We start from the raw sequence: 14,506 nt of genomic DNA, 5'->3' as shown, positions 1-14,506 counted from the left end.
GAGCTTTAAATCAGAAGTGTCTGACTCCATGGTATAACTCTCAAACTCGTAGCTTAAAGCAGATAACCCGTAAGTTGGAGAGGAAATGGCGTCTCACTAATTTAGAAGATCTTCACTTAGCCTGGAAAAAGAGTCTGTTGCTCTATAAAAAAGCCCTCCGTAAAGCTAGGACATCTTTCTACTCATCACTAATTGAAGAAAATAAGAACAACCCCTGGTTTCTTTTCAGCACTGTAGCCAGGCTGACAAAGAGTCAGAGCTCTATTGAGCTGAGTATTCCATTATCTTTAACTAGTAATGAGTTCATGACTTTCTTTGCTAACAAAATTTTAACTATTAGAGAAAAAATTACTGATAACCATCCCAAAGACGTATCGTTATCTTTGGCTGCTTTCAGTGATGCCGGTATTTGGTTAGACTCTTTCTCTCCGATTGTTCTGTCTGAGTTATTTTCATTAGTTACTTCATCCAAACCATCAACATGTTTATTAGACCCCATTCCTACCAGGCTGCTCAAGGAAGCCCTACCATTATTTAATGCTTCGATCTTAAATATGATCAATCTATCTTTGTTAGTTGGCTATGTACCACAGGCTTTTAAGGTGGCAGTAATTAAACCATTACTTAAAAAGCCATCACTTGACCCAGCTATCTTAGCTAATTATAGGCCAATCTCCAACCTTCCTTTTCTCTCAAAAATTCTTGAAAGGGTAGTTGTAAAACAGCTAACTGATCATCTGCAGAGGAATGGTCTATTTGAAGAGTTTCAGTCAGGTTTTAGAATTCATCATAGTACAGAAACAGCATTAGTGAAGGTTACAAATGATCTTCTTATGGCCTCGGACAGTGGACTCATCTCTGTGCTTGTTCTGTTAGACCTCAGTGCTGCTTTTGATACTGTTGACCATAAAATTTTATTACAGAGATTAGAGCATGCCATAGGTATTAAAGGCACTGCGCTGCGGTGGTTTGAATCATATTTGTCTAATAGATTACAATTTGTTCATGTAAATGGGGAATCTTCTTCACAGACTAAAGTTAATTATGGAGTTCCACAAGGTTCTGTGCTAGGACCAATTTTATTCACTTTATATATGCTTCCCTTAGGCAGTATTATTAGACGGTATTGCTTAAATTTTCATTGTTACGCAGATGATACCCAGCTTTATCTATCCATGAAGCCAGAGGACACACACCAATTAGCTAAACTGCAGGATTGTCTTACAGACATAAAGACATGGATGACCTCTAATTTCCTGCTTTTAAACTCAGATAAAACTGAAGTTATTGTTCTTGGCCCCACAAATCTTAGAAACATGGTGTCTAACCAGATCCTTACTCTGGATGGCATTACCCTGACCTCTAGTAATACTGTGAGAAATCTTGGAGTCATTTTTGATCAGGATATGTCATTCAAAGCGCATATTAAACAAATATGTAGGACTGCTTTTTTGCATTTACGCAATATCTCTAAAATCAGAAAGGTCTTGTCTCAGAGTGATGCTGAAAAACTAATTCATGCATTTATTTCCTCTAGGCTGGACTATTGTAATTCATTATTATCAGGTTGTCCTAAAAGTTCCCTAAAAAGCCTTCAGTTAATTCAAAATGCTGCAGCTAGAGTGCTGACGGGGACTAGAAGGAGAGAGCATATCTCACCCATATTGGCCTCTCTTCATTGGCTTCCTGTTAATTCTAGAATAGAATTTAAAATTCTTCTTCTTACTTATAAGGTTTTGAATAATCAGGTCCCATCTTATCTTAGGGACCTCGTAGTACCATATCACCCCAATAGAGCGCTTCGCTCTCAGACTGCAGGCTTACTTGTAGTTCCTAGGGTTTGTAAGAGTAGAATGGGAGGCAGAGCCTTCAGCTTTCAGGCTCCTCTCCTGTGGAACCAGCTCCCAATTCAGATCAGGGAGACAGACACCCTCTCTACTTTTAAGATTAGGCTTAAAACTTTCCTTTTTGCTAAAGCTTATAGTTAGGGCTGGATCAGGTGACCCTGAACCATCCCTTAGTTATGCTGCTATAGACGTAGACTGCTGGGGGGTTCCCATGATGCACTGTTTCTTTCTCTTTTTGCTCTGTATGCACCACTCTGCATTTAATCATTAGTGATCGATCTCTGCTCCCCTCCACAGCATGTCTTTTTCCTGGTTCTCTCCCTCAGCCCCAACCAGTCCCAGCAGAAGACTGCCCCTCCCTGAGCCTGGTTCTGCTGGAGGTTTCTTCCTGTTAAAAGGGAGTTTTTCCTTCCCACTGTAGCCAAGTGCTTGCTCACAGGGGGTCGTTTTGACCGTTGGGGTTTTACATCATTATTGTATGGCCTTGCCTTACAATATAAAGCGCCTTGGGGCAACTGTTTGTTGTGATTTGGCGCTATATAAAAAAAAAATTGATTGATTGATTGATTAAGGAGTGGTACAACCAGTTTAAAGACGTCCGCACAACGGTGGAGAGCGTGCCACGCTCCGGTCGGCCATCAACATGCTGAAACGACCAGATCATTTCCAAAGTGAACACTGTGGTGATGTGGGACCATCGTGTGACTATCCGAGAAATTGCGGAAGAGGTGGACATCAGCACTTTTTCGGTACATTCCACTGTGACAGAAGATTTGGCCATGAAAAGAGTTGCTGTGAAATTCATGCTACTGCTAACGGCGGAGCAAAAGCGCCTCTGTTCTGAAGTCTCACAGGACATGCTGTGGCATGCTCAACTCTTCCACAATTTCTCAGATAGTCACACGACTGAAAAGTCACTGAAAGCCATCTGAATCATCCGAATGGTTTCCACCTGGCATATATATATATATGACATCTCATCCAGGGGAAGTCATAAACTGTCATAAATGGACTGCATTTAAATCAAATCAAATCAAATCAATTTTATTTATATAGCGCCAAATCACAACAAACAGTTGCCCCAAGGCGCTTTATATTGTAAGGCAAAGCCATACGATAATTATTGAAAAACCCCAACGGTCAAAACGACCCCCTGTGAGCAAGCACTTGGCAACAGTGGGAAGGAAAAACTCCCTTTTAACAGGAAGAAACCTCCAGCAGAACCAGGCTCAGGGAGGGGCAGGCTTCTGCTGGGACTGGTTGGGGCTGAGGGAGAGAACCGGGAAAAAGACATGCTGTGGAGGGGAGCAGAGATCAATCACTAATGATTAAATGCAGAGTGGTGCATACAGAGCAAAAAGAGAAAGAAACACTCAATGCATTATGGGAACCCCCCAGCAGTCTAAGTCTATAGCAGCATAACTAAGGGATGGTTCAGGGTCACCTGATCCAGCCCTAACTGTAAGCTTTAGCAAAAAGGAAAGTTTTAAGCCTAATCTTAAAAGTAGAGAGGGTGTCTGTCTCCCTGATCCGAATTGGGAGCTGGTTCCACAGGAGAGGAGCCTGAAAGCTGAAGGCTCTGCCTCCCATTCTACTCTTACAAACCCTAGGAACTACAAGTAAGCCTGCAGTCTGAGAGCGAAGCGCTCTATTGGGGTGATATGGTACTATGAGGTCCCTAAGATAAGAAGGGACCTGACTATTCAAAACCTTATAAGTAAGAAGAAGAATTTTAAATTCTATTCTAGAATTAACAGGAAGCCAATGAAGAGAGGCCAATATGGGTGAGATATGCTCTCTCCTTCTAGTCCCCGTCAGTACTCTAGCTGCAGCATTTTGAATTAACTGAAGGCTTTTCAGGGAACTTTTAGGACAACCTGATAATAATGAATTACAATAGTCCAGCCTAGAGGAAATAAATGCATGAATTAGTTTTTCAGCATCACTCTGAGACAAGACCTTTCTAATTTTAGAGATATTGCGTAAATGCAAAAAAGCAGTCTTACATATTTGTTTAATATGCGCTTTGAATGACATATCCTGATCAAAAATGACTCCAAGATTTCTCACAGTATTACTAGAGGTCAGGGTAATGCCATCCAGAGTAAGGATCTGGTTAGACACCATGTTTCTAAGATTTGTGGGGCCAAGTACAATAACTTCAGTTTTATCTGAGTTTAAAAGCAGGAAATTAGAGGTCATCCATGTCCTTATGTCTGTAAGACAATCCTGCAGTTTAGCTAATTGGTGTGTGTCCTCTGGCTTCATGGATAGATAAAGCTGGGTATCATCTGCGTAACAATGAAAATTTAAGCAATGCCGTCTAATAATACTGCCTAAGGGAAGCATGTATAAAGTGAATAAAATTGGTCCTCGCACAGAACCTTGTGGAACTCCATAATTAACCTTAGTCTGTGAAGAAGATTCCCCATTTACATGAACAAATTGTAATCTATTAGATAAATATGATTCAAACCACCGCAGCGCAGTGCCTTTAATACCTATGGCATGCTCTAATCTCTGTAATAAAATTTTATGGTCAACAGTATCAAAAGCAGCACTGAGGTCTAACAGAACAAGCACAGAGATGAGTCCACTGTCTGAGGCCATAAGAAGATCATTTGTAACCTTCACTAATGCTGTTTCTGTACTATGATGAATTCTAAAACCTGACTGAAACTCTTCGAATAGACCATTCCTCTGCAGATGATCAGTTAGCTGTTTAACAACTACCCTTTCAAGAATTTTTGAGAGAAAAGGAAGGTTGGAGATTGGCCTATAATTAGCTAAGATAGCTGGGTCAAGTGATGGCTTTTTAAGTAATGGTTTAATTACTGCCACCTTAAAAGCCTGTGGTACATAGCCAACTAATAAAGATAGACTGATCATATTTAAGATCGAAGCATTAAATAATGGTAGGGCTTCCTTGAGCAGCCTGGTAGGAATGGGGTCTAATAGACATGTTGATGGTTTGGATGAAGTAACTAATGAAAATAATAATTTTATTAGCAAAGAAAGTCATGAAGTCATTACTAGTTAAAGTTAAAGGAATACTCGGCTCAATAGAGCTCTGACTCTTTGTCAGCCTGGCTACAGTGCTGAAAAGAAACCTGGGGTTGTTCTTATTTTCTTCAATTAGTGATGAGTAGTAAGATGTCCTAGCTTTACGGAGGGCTTTTTTATAGAGCAACAGACTCTTTTTCCAGGCTAAGTGAAGATCTTCTAAATTAGTGAGATGCCATTTCCTCTCCAACTTACGGGTTATCTGCTTTAAGCTGCGAGTTTGTGAGTTATACCACGGAGTCAAGCACTTCTGATTTAAAGCTCTCTTTTTCAGAGGAGCTACAGCATCCAAAGTTGTCTTCAATGAGGATGTAAAACTATTGACGAGATACTCTATCTCACTTACAGAGTTTAGGTAGCTACTCTGCACTGTGTTGGTATATGGCATTAGGGAACATAAAGAAGGAAACATATCCTTAAACCTTGTTACAGCGCTTTCTGAAAGACTTCTAGTGTAATGAAACTTATTCCCCACTGCTGGGTAGTCCATCAGAGTAAATGTAAATGTTATTAAGAAATGATCAGACAGAAGGGAGTTTTCAGGGAATACACTTATTACAAGTACCATTACTGCTAAAGGAGGCCGAGGAATAACTAAACATTTCACACCCAGAGCAGAAAAGTGCGGGAGAGACAGGAGAAGCCGCCATGCTAAACCGGCTAAGAGCTAGTAGCTGCGCTAAGCTAGCGGATTCCTAAAAACACGCAAAGTGAATAACATGTAAATAATTTAGATGTGATTCAGCAGAGGGTGTGCTTTAGTTAAGGCATGTGAAGATAACACTGTGAAACAAATCGTTATCTAGGTAACTAGATCAATCTAACTGCGCAGATTAAACAGCTAACAAAACACCGCAGTGCTCCGGAACAGGAAGTGATACAATACCGCAGTGAGAGCCAACCACCAGTAGAGGCAAGCAAGAGAGTTATATAGCTCTTTTCCATCTGCATCAGCTGCTCAAAGCGCTTTAAACATCAGTGCCTCACATTCACCCTGATGTGACGGTGCTGCCATGCAAGGTGCCCACTACACACCGGGAGCAACTAGTGGATTAAGGACCTTGCCCAAGGGCCCTTAGTGATTTTCCGGTGAGGCTGGGATTTGAACTGAGGATCCTCTGGTCTCAAGCCCAATGCTTAACCATTACGATCATCACCTCCCCTGTCATCCTTTCATGCTGCATTGTTTCACGCTGCTTTCATATCCTCATGACTCACAGTGATCCAAAAATTTTAACTTCACTCAGGTACATGTAGACACATATCTGTATGTGTATGTGAACTCTTAAGTGTAAATGCTCACATCATACATTCAAATAACCATGTGCTGAAATGTGCAGCACACCAATGCACGCAGTTCAATTCCCTGCACAGCTGCTCGGTTGCACAACTGCATAGATGTACCACAACATGGCTGCACAGCTACAGCACTGCACAGCAATAACATGACATGGCTGCACAGCTGCATCGCAGCATGGCTGCACCACTGTGCAGCTATACCACTGCACAGCTATACCACAACATAGCTACACAGCTGCACCACTGCATAGCTATACTGCGACATGGCTGCACAGCTGTACCACTGCACAGCTATACCACGACATGGCTGCACAGCTGTACCACTGCACAGCTATACCACGACATGGCTGCACAGCTGTACCACTGCACAGCTATACCACGACATGGCTGCGCAGCTGTACCACTGCACAGCTATACCACGTCATGGCTGCACAGCTACACCACTGCACAGCTATACCACGACATGGCTGCACAGCTGTACCACTGCACAGCTATACCACGTCATGGCTGCACAGCTGTACCACTGCACAGCTATACCACATCATGGCTACACTGCTGCACCACTGCACAGCTACACAGCTGCACAGCTGTATCACTGCACAGCTACACCAAAACATGGCTACACAGCTGTCTCAGTATAGCTATGCAGTGGTGCAGCTGTGCAGTGGTGCAGCTGTGCTGCCATGTCACAGTATAGCTATGCAGTGGTGCACAGTGGTGCACAGTGGTGCACAGCGGTGTACAGCTATACCATGACATGGCTGCAAAGCTGCACTGCTATACCACGACATGGCTGGGCAGCTGCACCACTGGCATGGTTTCACTGGCGTCACGACGCTCATTAATACATTCCCATACTCCAGTCTCCCCAACATTTTTCTTCACATGCTGTTGCTTGCATCTCCTCCCTCCTCTCTCTGTTTCTGTCAAAGCAGGTGCTGAAATGAGACACTAAATTACTATTAGAGGGAGGGCAAGCAAGAAGGAGGAGAGTGAGAGAAAACTAGAAAGCACTTCCCCAACAGTGGCAAAGGGAGAGAGGGAGGGAGGGAGCAGGAGTGAGAAGCAGAGCAGAGGAGTTCAGAGACGAGATCTGCATAGTACGTAGTTCAGAAAACAGCAAAACGTGGTACTGGCTGTTTTCAGTCTGAGCTTTCTGAAGACGACAACAAGAAGATGGGGAAGCAGTAGGTGGCGCACTCTCAGCTCAGGTGTGTCCAGGTTACAGAGCGTATGAAGGAGTTTTGGAACAGCTGAACGGGGAGGAGAGAAGCCGGGAGGAACACAAGGCACCGATGGATGACAGAGTGACTCAGCCTGACCCCGGGATGGCCTGGATCCACTCACTGCTGCTGGCCGGCGCCCAGCGCGCATAGGCCGCCAACACCAGTGAGGTAGAGCAACGCACCGGTCACAGCAGTGACCTCGACACAAACACACCGCCGCAGAGTGGGACAGTGTTGTCTGCAGGAAAGTTGAGCTCTTGTTTGTTTCGTGCTGCAAAGTGGTAAATCACATCATTTATGTGACAGCAAACTCAGGCGCTGTGTTCACACAGGATCGCTAAAATACTGATGTGAGACAGGATGTGTGTCAGGTGGACCCCATCATTCTGTGATCATTGTTTCTCCTCTGCTAGCTCAACGAGCAGCGACAGTAACACTGTGGTTGAAATGCACTAAAGTGGATATTAGCTCTTCAAGCGGATTTGGTTCTTTCTGTGTTTGTGCAGCTGTAGTGATCCAAACTCTATCTGTGACAAATGCAGAAATGCTGCCGGTGCAGGGCTTAGATAAAAACATTGTTTTTGAAGGAGCCGATGCTTGCAACAGTAATGTGCTTGTTAGGCGGTGCACAGTGAGGTGAGGTTCCTGTGCACAGTGGGGCAGGTAAGTGCATGTCTGCAGTATGCTGGATGAAAGGCTTGTTCCAAAACTGTACTCAGCTGAAACCTGGCGCCACAGCTCACACTCTTCACTCTTCTTCTCTGCTGAATATTTTACCACGAGATGTACACCTTCTCTGAGAATGCATGCCCTCAGGTGAATGCATGAATTAGTTGATGCATTCATGAATAAATATTTGGGCATTCTATTTTTTTTTCTGCTATAGCATTTGGAGCAGAATGCAAATCATGAATAAGTATTCACGCTGTCAGCTTTGATCTGAGGGTATGGTTGGAGTGGTCCTTTTTTACCACAGTATCACACAACTGTGAACCCAAAGCATCAACATGTAAATATCAAACAATTTACCTCGGTCGCCCCTGCGCGTTCATTTAATGAGAAGAGGAGACTACGACTCAGACCATTGCTCAGGTTGACCTCGTCACAGTTTTAATTAACAGCCTGAGTCAAACTGTAATAACAGAAGTTCTGCTTGGTTCAATACAGGCCTGACAGAGTAAATCTATAGCCCAGTAAAGAACCTCGCTTATCGCTTCTACCTTTCTTTTGTAGAATTCTTGATCCCTCCCTAAACTGACATTGCGTGACTATCTTAGACGTTGTCCTGTCAGATTGGTCTTCATGGCCGCCTTCTTGACAAGCGCTGTCTTCCCATCTTTCTCCGGCATTACTTAAGAAAAAAGTTATGTGTGCAGATATTCACATGACTCATGGTTTTATCTGACCTTGGTAACTGAAACCAACAATTCACTAATCTACTGTCGTGCACCTGAGTTTCACATTCCTGCAACAGAAACATATATTCACACAATGAATTGTTCTTTCAGCATATCTACTTAGCAACAGCATAGCAATAAAGGTCACATCAGGTTACAGCACTTTGACAATGGGTACATAGAAAAATCAGAAAAACATAACAAAACTAGTTCAAACAGCATATTATGAAATTAAACCGCTAGCCTTAGCACAAGCAAGTATGATTATAACCATAATATATCTTCAGTATTTTGATTCAAATCAAGGGCACAGGCTTTACACCACTTTTATATGCAGTTGCCTGTTTCCACAGGGCCAAATGTGACCATGTGCTTATGAGACCCTGATTTCAAGTCTTGTATTTGGAATCTGTCCCCCCACATGAAGTCCAAAGACCAGTCACAGCCAGCGAAGCAAGTTGTCATGAGTCATCATTACCCTAAAAACAAAATAAACACAACACAGAGGTAAATCAACAATTGATTTTTGGTAACACTTTACTTGAAGGTATCGTCATAATAGTGACATAACTGTCATAACTGTTACATGACACAGTCATGAATGTGTCATAAACATTACGTCAATGTCACAAATGTGTATGACTGCTGTCATTAAGTGTCATTCAGTTTTTGTAATGACAAGTTGACAAGTTGGCATACAACTGAAGACCAAAAAGGCCAAAGACAACATCCGAATGTCTCTTTGATTAATATCAAGTTGTCATATTCAAGACAACCCAAAAAATATCAACTTGTCAGTCCAATATAGTCCAATAATGCATATAATGTAATTGTAGCAGTTATTGGTAGTCTTCAATGAATTTATGGTTCATCTTCACTTTTACAGCCAGGGGAAGGATGCATGAACATGTCCAAGTTACTGAAGTTGTCTTGAGTTTAATTTACAATTATCAGTCATTATGTAACACAAATGGTATGGAATTGTATGGTAACACACACACACACACACACACACACACACACACACACACACACACACACACACACACACACACACACACACACACACACACACACACACACACGTGTCAGGGTGCTGCTAATTAAAGGCACTCAACTGCACAATTTGTCTAAAACTAATAGACGTATGTAGTTCTCAAAAACTGAGTGACTGCGCAAGAAGGACACAAGTGGGGTGAGTCACCAAGATGCCCATGACAACTTTGAAGAAGAGAAAGGCTTCTGTGACTGTGACTGGTGAGATTGTGCAAAGTGTAACTTCTGTGTGTTGTATCAGCAGTTATGCAGCTTCATGGTGGAGCAGAGAAGAATATTTATACAAGAAAACAGACTAATACCCAACAAGAGCCTTCCATGCTCCTTCTGGCAGACATTAGTTCAAATTTCACCTGTTCTTTTCAAATAGTCCTCTGTTCCACTCCACCATGAAGCTGGGACTGGTTATACAGGACATAAAAGGGGTGCTGTCCACAGTTTCTCCAGTTACAGTTACGGAAGCCTCTAAGTCCTTAAAGAGGTTCGTCTGGGTGACGTCCCTCACTTGTGTCCTTCTTGTACAGTCACTCCAGTCAGATTTACCACACAGTAATATACTGTTTGCATTTCTTTATGATTTGTGGAAATGAAATTCAAGACATATTCAGTGACTTGGAAGTGTTCATGTGTCCATCCCCTGACTCGTCTAAAGAAAACTGTCTGTAAAAGTGATGATTTACTGTAAATTCATCAAAGGGTGCCAGGTACTACTCACACAAGTATTTTTATTGATATAGTTTTACTATACAAAATGAATTAGCTTTGGACATTTTATTAAATATTCTGCTTCAGTAAAAATTGCTCACTTGCATTTATGTCTGAACATATTTTAAATCCTACACAATAATTGTGAGTAGGAGTGTATTAACCGTCAATTATACCTTCAAACTTCAAAAACTTCAAAAGGTCCTTCAAAGTGCAGCTGGACAGCAGCCCAAAGCAAAACTGAGAAACTTTTTTGAAATGTTCTGCAATGACCAAGCCACTGACCTGACAAGAAATCATTTGTGTTTGCATTTCACGTGGTAAAGACGAAACTGAAGATAAGGAGCAGGAACTGGAGAGAGGTGCTTTAGAAACTGAAGCAGAAACTCTTGTCTTCTTTCATCAGCCCACACTTTGGTTCCTGGTCACTTCTTGTTTCTATACCAAGTTAATTAGCTTTTTCTTTGTTTGTTTGTTGTATTTTTACACGTCACGGTGGGAAAACAGCAATTATGACATTCAGTAATGTTTCACTAAATGGCTTATAAACTGTTTATGACATACAAGGTTTTTGTTTTTTTTTCTTTTCTTTTCTGGGTTGCTCATTATTTAAACCACACAAGTGAAACAGCAATGAGCTGAGGTGACTTTTCTGTCTGCTCTGCTCGAGAAGTGTTTGTATTATTTTGTGTGTGTGTGTGTGTGTGTGTGTGTGTGTGTGTGTGTGTGTGTGTGTGTGTGTGTGTGTGTGTGTGTGTGTGTGTGTGTGTGTGTGAGTGCGGGTGTGTACGTATGTGTGAGTGCATGCTGGGTTGTCTGAAACTACAGATTTTGGCTGGAGCACAGACAGACAGCTGTGGGTGCTTTCTTGAATATCTGATTTGCTGTATTACGGTATGTCTGCCTCAAATGCACCACCTACACTTTGGTTAACCAGCACTGAACAACAACAACAACAACAATAGCAAAACAACTGAACACTGAACTCTTTTGCATGTGTTTAGAGGAGTTGATCCTCAGAACCATTCTGACAATCACGTTTGATTAGATTTTTTATGAAAATGCAAAACAACTTTGAAGCCTTGAGTTGTGCCTAAAGCATCACTTAAGTTCTCACTCCTTTAACAGTGAGCACATTTCTGACTGCTGAGTGTGTTCATGTGTCAGGCTTGATTTCTGTCTGCGTGCCTACTCAGATTGCACACACAGTCATTACCGAGTTCCTCCTCTGCCGACCTGACTGTCTGCAGAGCACCTGCCCCATCACCTGCCACTCAGACAGTGGCTGTCTGTGTGTGTGTGTGTGTGTGTGTGTGTGTGTGTGTGTGTGTGTGTGTGTGTGTGTGTGTGTGTGTGTGTGTGTGTGTGTGTGTGTGTGTGTGTGTGTGTGTGTGTGCTGGCGCACATGCGTGCACATGCGTGTGTGCTTGTGCTCTTTAGGTAAGCAATCCTGGAGCCACACCTCACATTCTTCCCTGTCTATCTTCCCAGTTCATTATGTGGTCTGGTCTGTTGACTAGCCAATGACCAACTTTGAAAATCTATATTATAATAGCCAAGTGGCCTCTGTGTGCATGTATGCGTTGATGCATGTGTATGGCTTCAATCACGGAGAAACTGGGGAGAGCTGACATTTGCCGCTTGGTATGCTTATGTATTTTGGGTCAAGGATAAATGCTGCAAAAATGGAAAGTTGATAGGACTAATATTTTTAGAGAAATTAGCAATATTAGCTAAGAAGTGAACAATGGATGTTGTGCTGCAATGCACCATAGGAGTTTGGGGTTTTAAATGTTGTTATTGTGGTTCATGTTAGTTTAACAGTGTTGTTAGTGTTATTGATTTATTGTGTTTTTGTAGATCAATTAGTTTAGTCAGTTTGTGAAGTCTCATGTTGCTTTTACCATGAGTGAGTTCAGTATCATGTTGTCGGTATCATGAGTGAAAAGTGTAGTGCTTTTGATGTCATCTGCCACATCTCCATTTGTGGGTGTGTCAAATTAAAAGGACCTGCTTGCAGCAGAATGCAGGAAAAAAAAACAACTACAACAAAAAAAAAAAACCCTTTGTGTGCGTGGGTACATATAACTTCAATCACTGACAAACTGGAGAGTTGACATTTGCCATTTGGTATGCTTATGTAATTTGAGTCAAGGATAAACACTGCAAAAATGGAAAGTTGATAGGACTAATATTTTTCGAGAAACTACGGATATTAGCTAACAACATTGAACAATGTAATAATTTCATTCAGGACTCACACAGCAATTCCAGCAGGGGGCAGTAAATTGTCTATATGTTAAAAGCGTGTGTGCATGATTTGATTTAGTAAGTTCAATGTAAGTACATAATATAATTGTAAATATGTTAAAAATACATGGATGACATAAGAAAGTAAAACCACTTATTTCCATTGTGGTCCATTTCAAAATCAAATGACTAAATAGAAGTAATAATAAAATTAAAAACAATAATCATGATGATGATGATAATAATAATAATAATAATAATAATAATAATAATAATAATAATCTATATTCTAATAATCAAGTGGGCTCTGTGCATATGTGCATGCGTGTATATGGCTTAGGTCATGGAGAAACTGGGGAGAGCTGACATTTGCCATTTGATATGCTTATGTATCTTGGTTCAAGGATGAATGCTGCGAAAATGGAAAGTTGATAGGATTAATATTTTTGGAGAAATTAGCGATATTAACTAACAACAGTTAACAGTGGACATTGTGCTGAATTGCACCATGGGAGTTTGGGGTTTTAAATGTTATTGTGGTTCATGTTAGTTTAAGAGTGTTGTTAGTGTTATTGATTTGCGTTTTGTAGTTCAATTGCTTTAGTCAGTTTAGTTGTGTCATGTTGCCATTACCATGAGTGAGAAGGATAGTGTGTTGGATGTCTTCCGCTACCATCTCTGTTTGTCGGTGTGTAAAAAATAAGTGCGTGCATGCATGCATGCAATTTTTAACATGGGCAAACTGGAGATAGCTGACATTTGCCGTTTGGTATGCTTACGTATTTTGGGTAAAGGATGAATGCCGCCAAAACGGAATGTTTATAGGACTAATATTTTTAGAGAAACTACAGATATTATCTAACAGCACTGAACAATGAACATTGATAATTACATTATGGACTCACACACCAGCAGGGAGTGGTAAGCCTTCTATATATTAAAAGTGTGTATGGGTGTGTGCGTGCCAAATTCTATTTAGTAAGTTCAATATAAGTATATGATATAACTGTAAATACATTAAAAGTACATGGATGATACAAGAAAGCGAAAACACTTATTTCCATTTTGGTCCATTTAAAAATCAAATGTCAAAATAGAAGTAATAATAAAATATAATAATAATAAATAATAATATTCATCATCATCATATTGTGTATATGATAACAAGAACCTAAACAATTTATAAATACATTAAGACAGTATAGTAACATTAAAATGTTACGTAATTAACAGGAAATAAAAGGGTTGAGTTCTTCCTCTAAAAACTGAGGTCGAAGGTTCTAAAAAATTCTGGACTCACACACCATTCCAACTCATTATAGAAACTTTGCATAACTTATTACCACTCTTGAAAAATGTCAGCTACCTATTTTATAATCACTACTCAATCTAGAGCCCGTGGATCCCCACAGGCAACTCAATAATAATCTCAATCAGACAGACAGACAGACAGATCTGTTGATACACTGTATAAATCCAAAAAGTACATTTATTTTGCCTATGCAATATTCCATAGCTATGTCTGCCACCTGCTGGATGGTTATTGAATGCTGGATTGATGATGGATTAGGAACAGGTGCGGTAGTCAGTTGGAAAGAGACTGTTTCTGCATCGAAATATACTAAATCAGAGAATTAAGCATCAATTTCTCATTGTTTCACAG

The 14,506-nt window shown here is 41.0% G+C and overlaps 1 protein-coding gene across 2 annotated transcripts in view; it reads left to right on the top strand.

The window, feature by feature from the left end:
* Positions 1-7,235: 7,235 nt before the first annotated feature.
* arhgef19 (Rho guanine nucleotide exchange factor (GEF) 19) overlaps positions 7,236-14,506 on the top strand; it is a 131,500-nt gene continuing 124,229 nt past the window's right edge. The window contains exon 1 of one of the 2 annotated variants that reach the window (XM_034171928.1): positions 7,236-7,603. The gene's annotated coding sequence lies outside the window, so the exon portion shown is untranslated. The remainder of the gene's footprint in view (positions 7,604-14,506) is intronic. The other variant, XM_034171930.1, reaches the window with a different exon arrangement.

The sequence above is a fragment of the Thalassophryne amazonica genome, chromosome 6 (assembly GCF_902500255.1).
Source record: "Thalassophryne amazonica chromosome 6, fThaAma1.1, whole genome shotgun sequence".
NCBI classification, from domain to species: domain Eukaryota; kingdom Metazoa; phylum Chordata; class Actinopteri; order Batrachoidiformes; family Batrachoididae; genus Thalassophryne; species Thalassophryne amazonica.
This window is presented reverse-complemented; position numbering and strand designations above follow the sequence as displayed.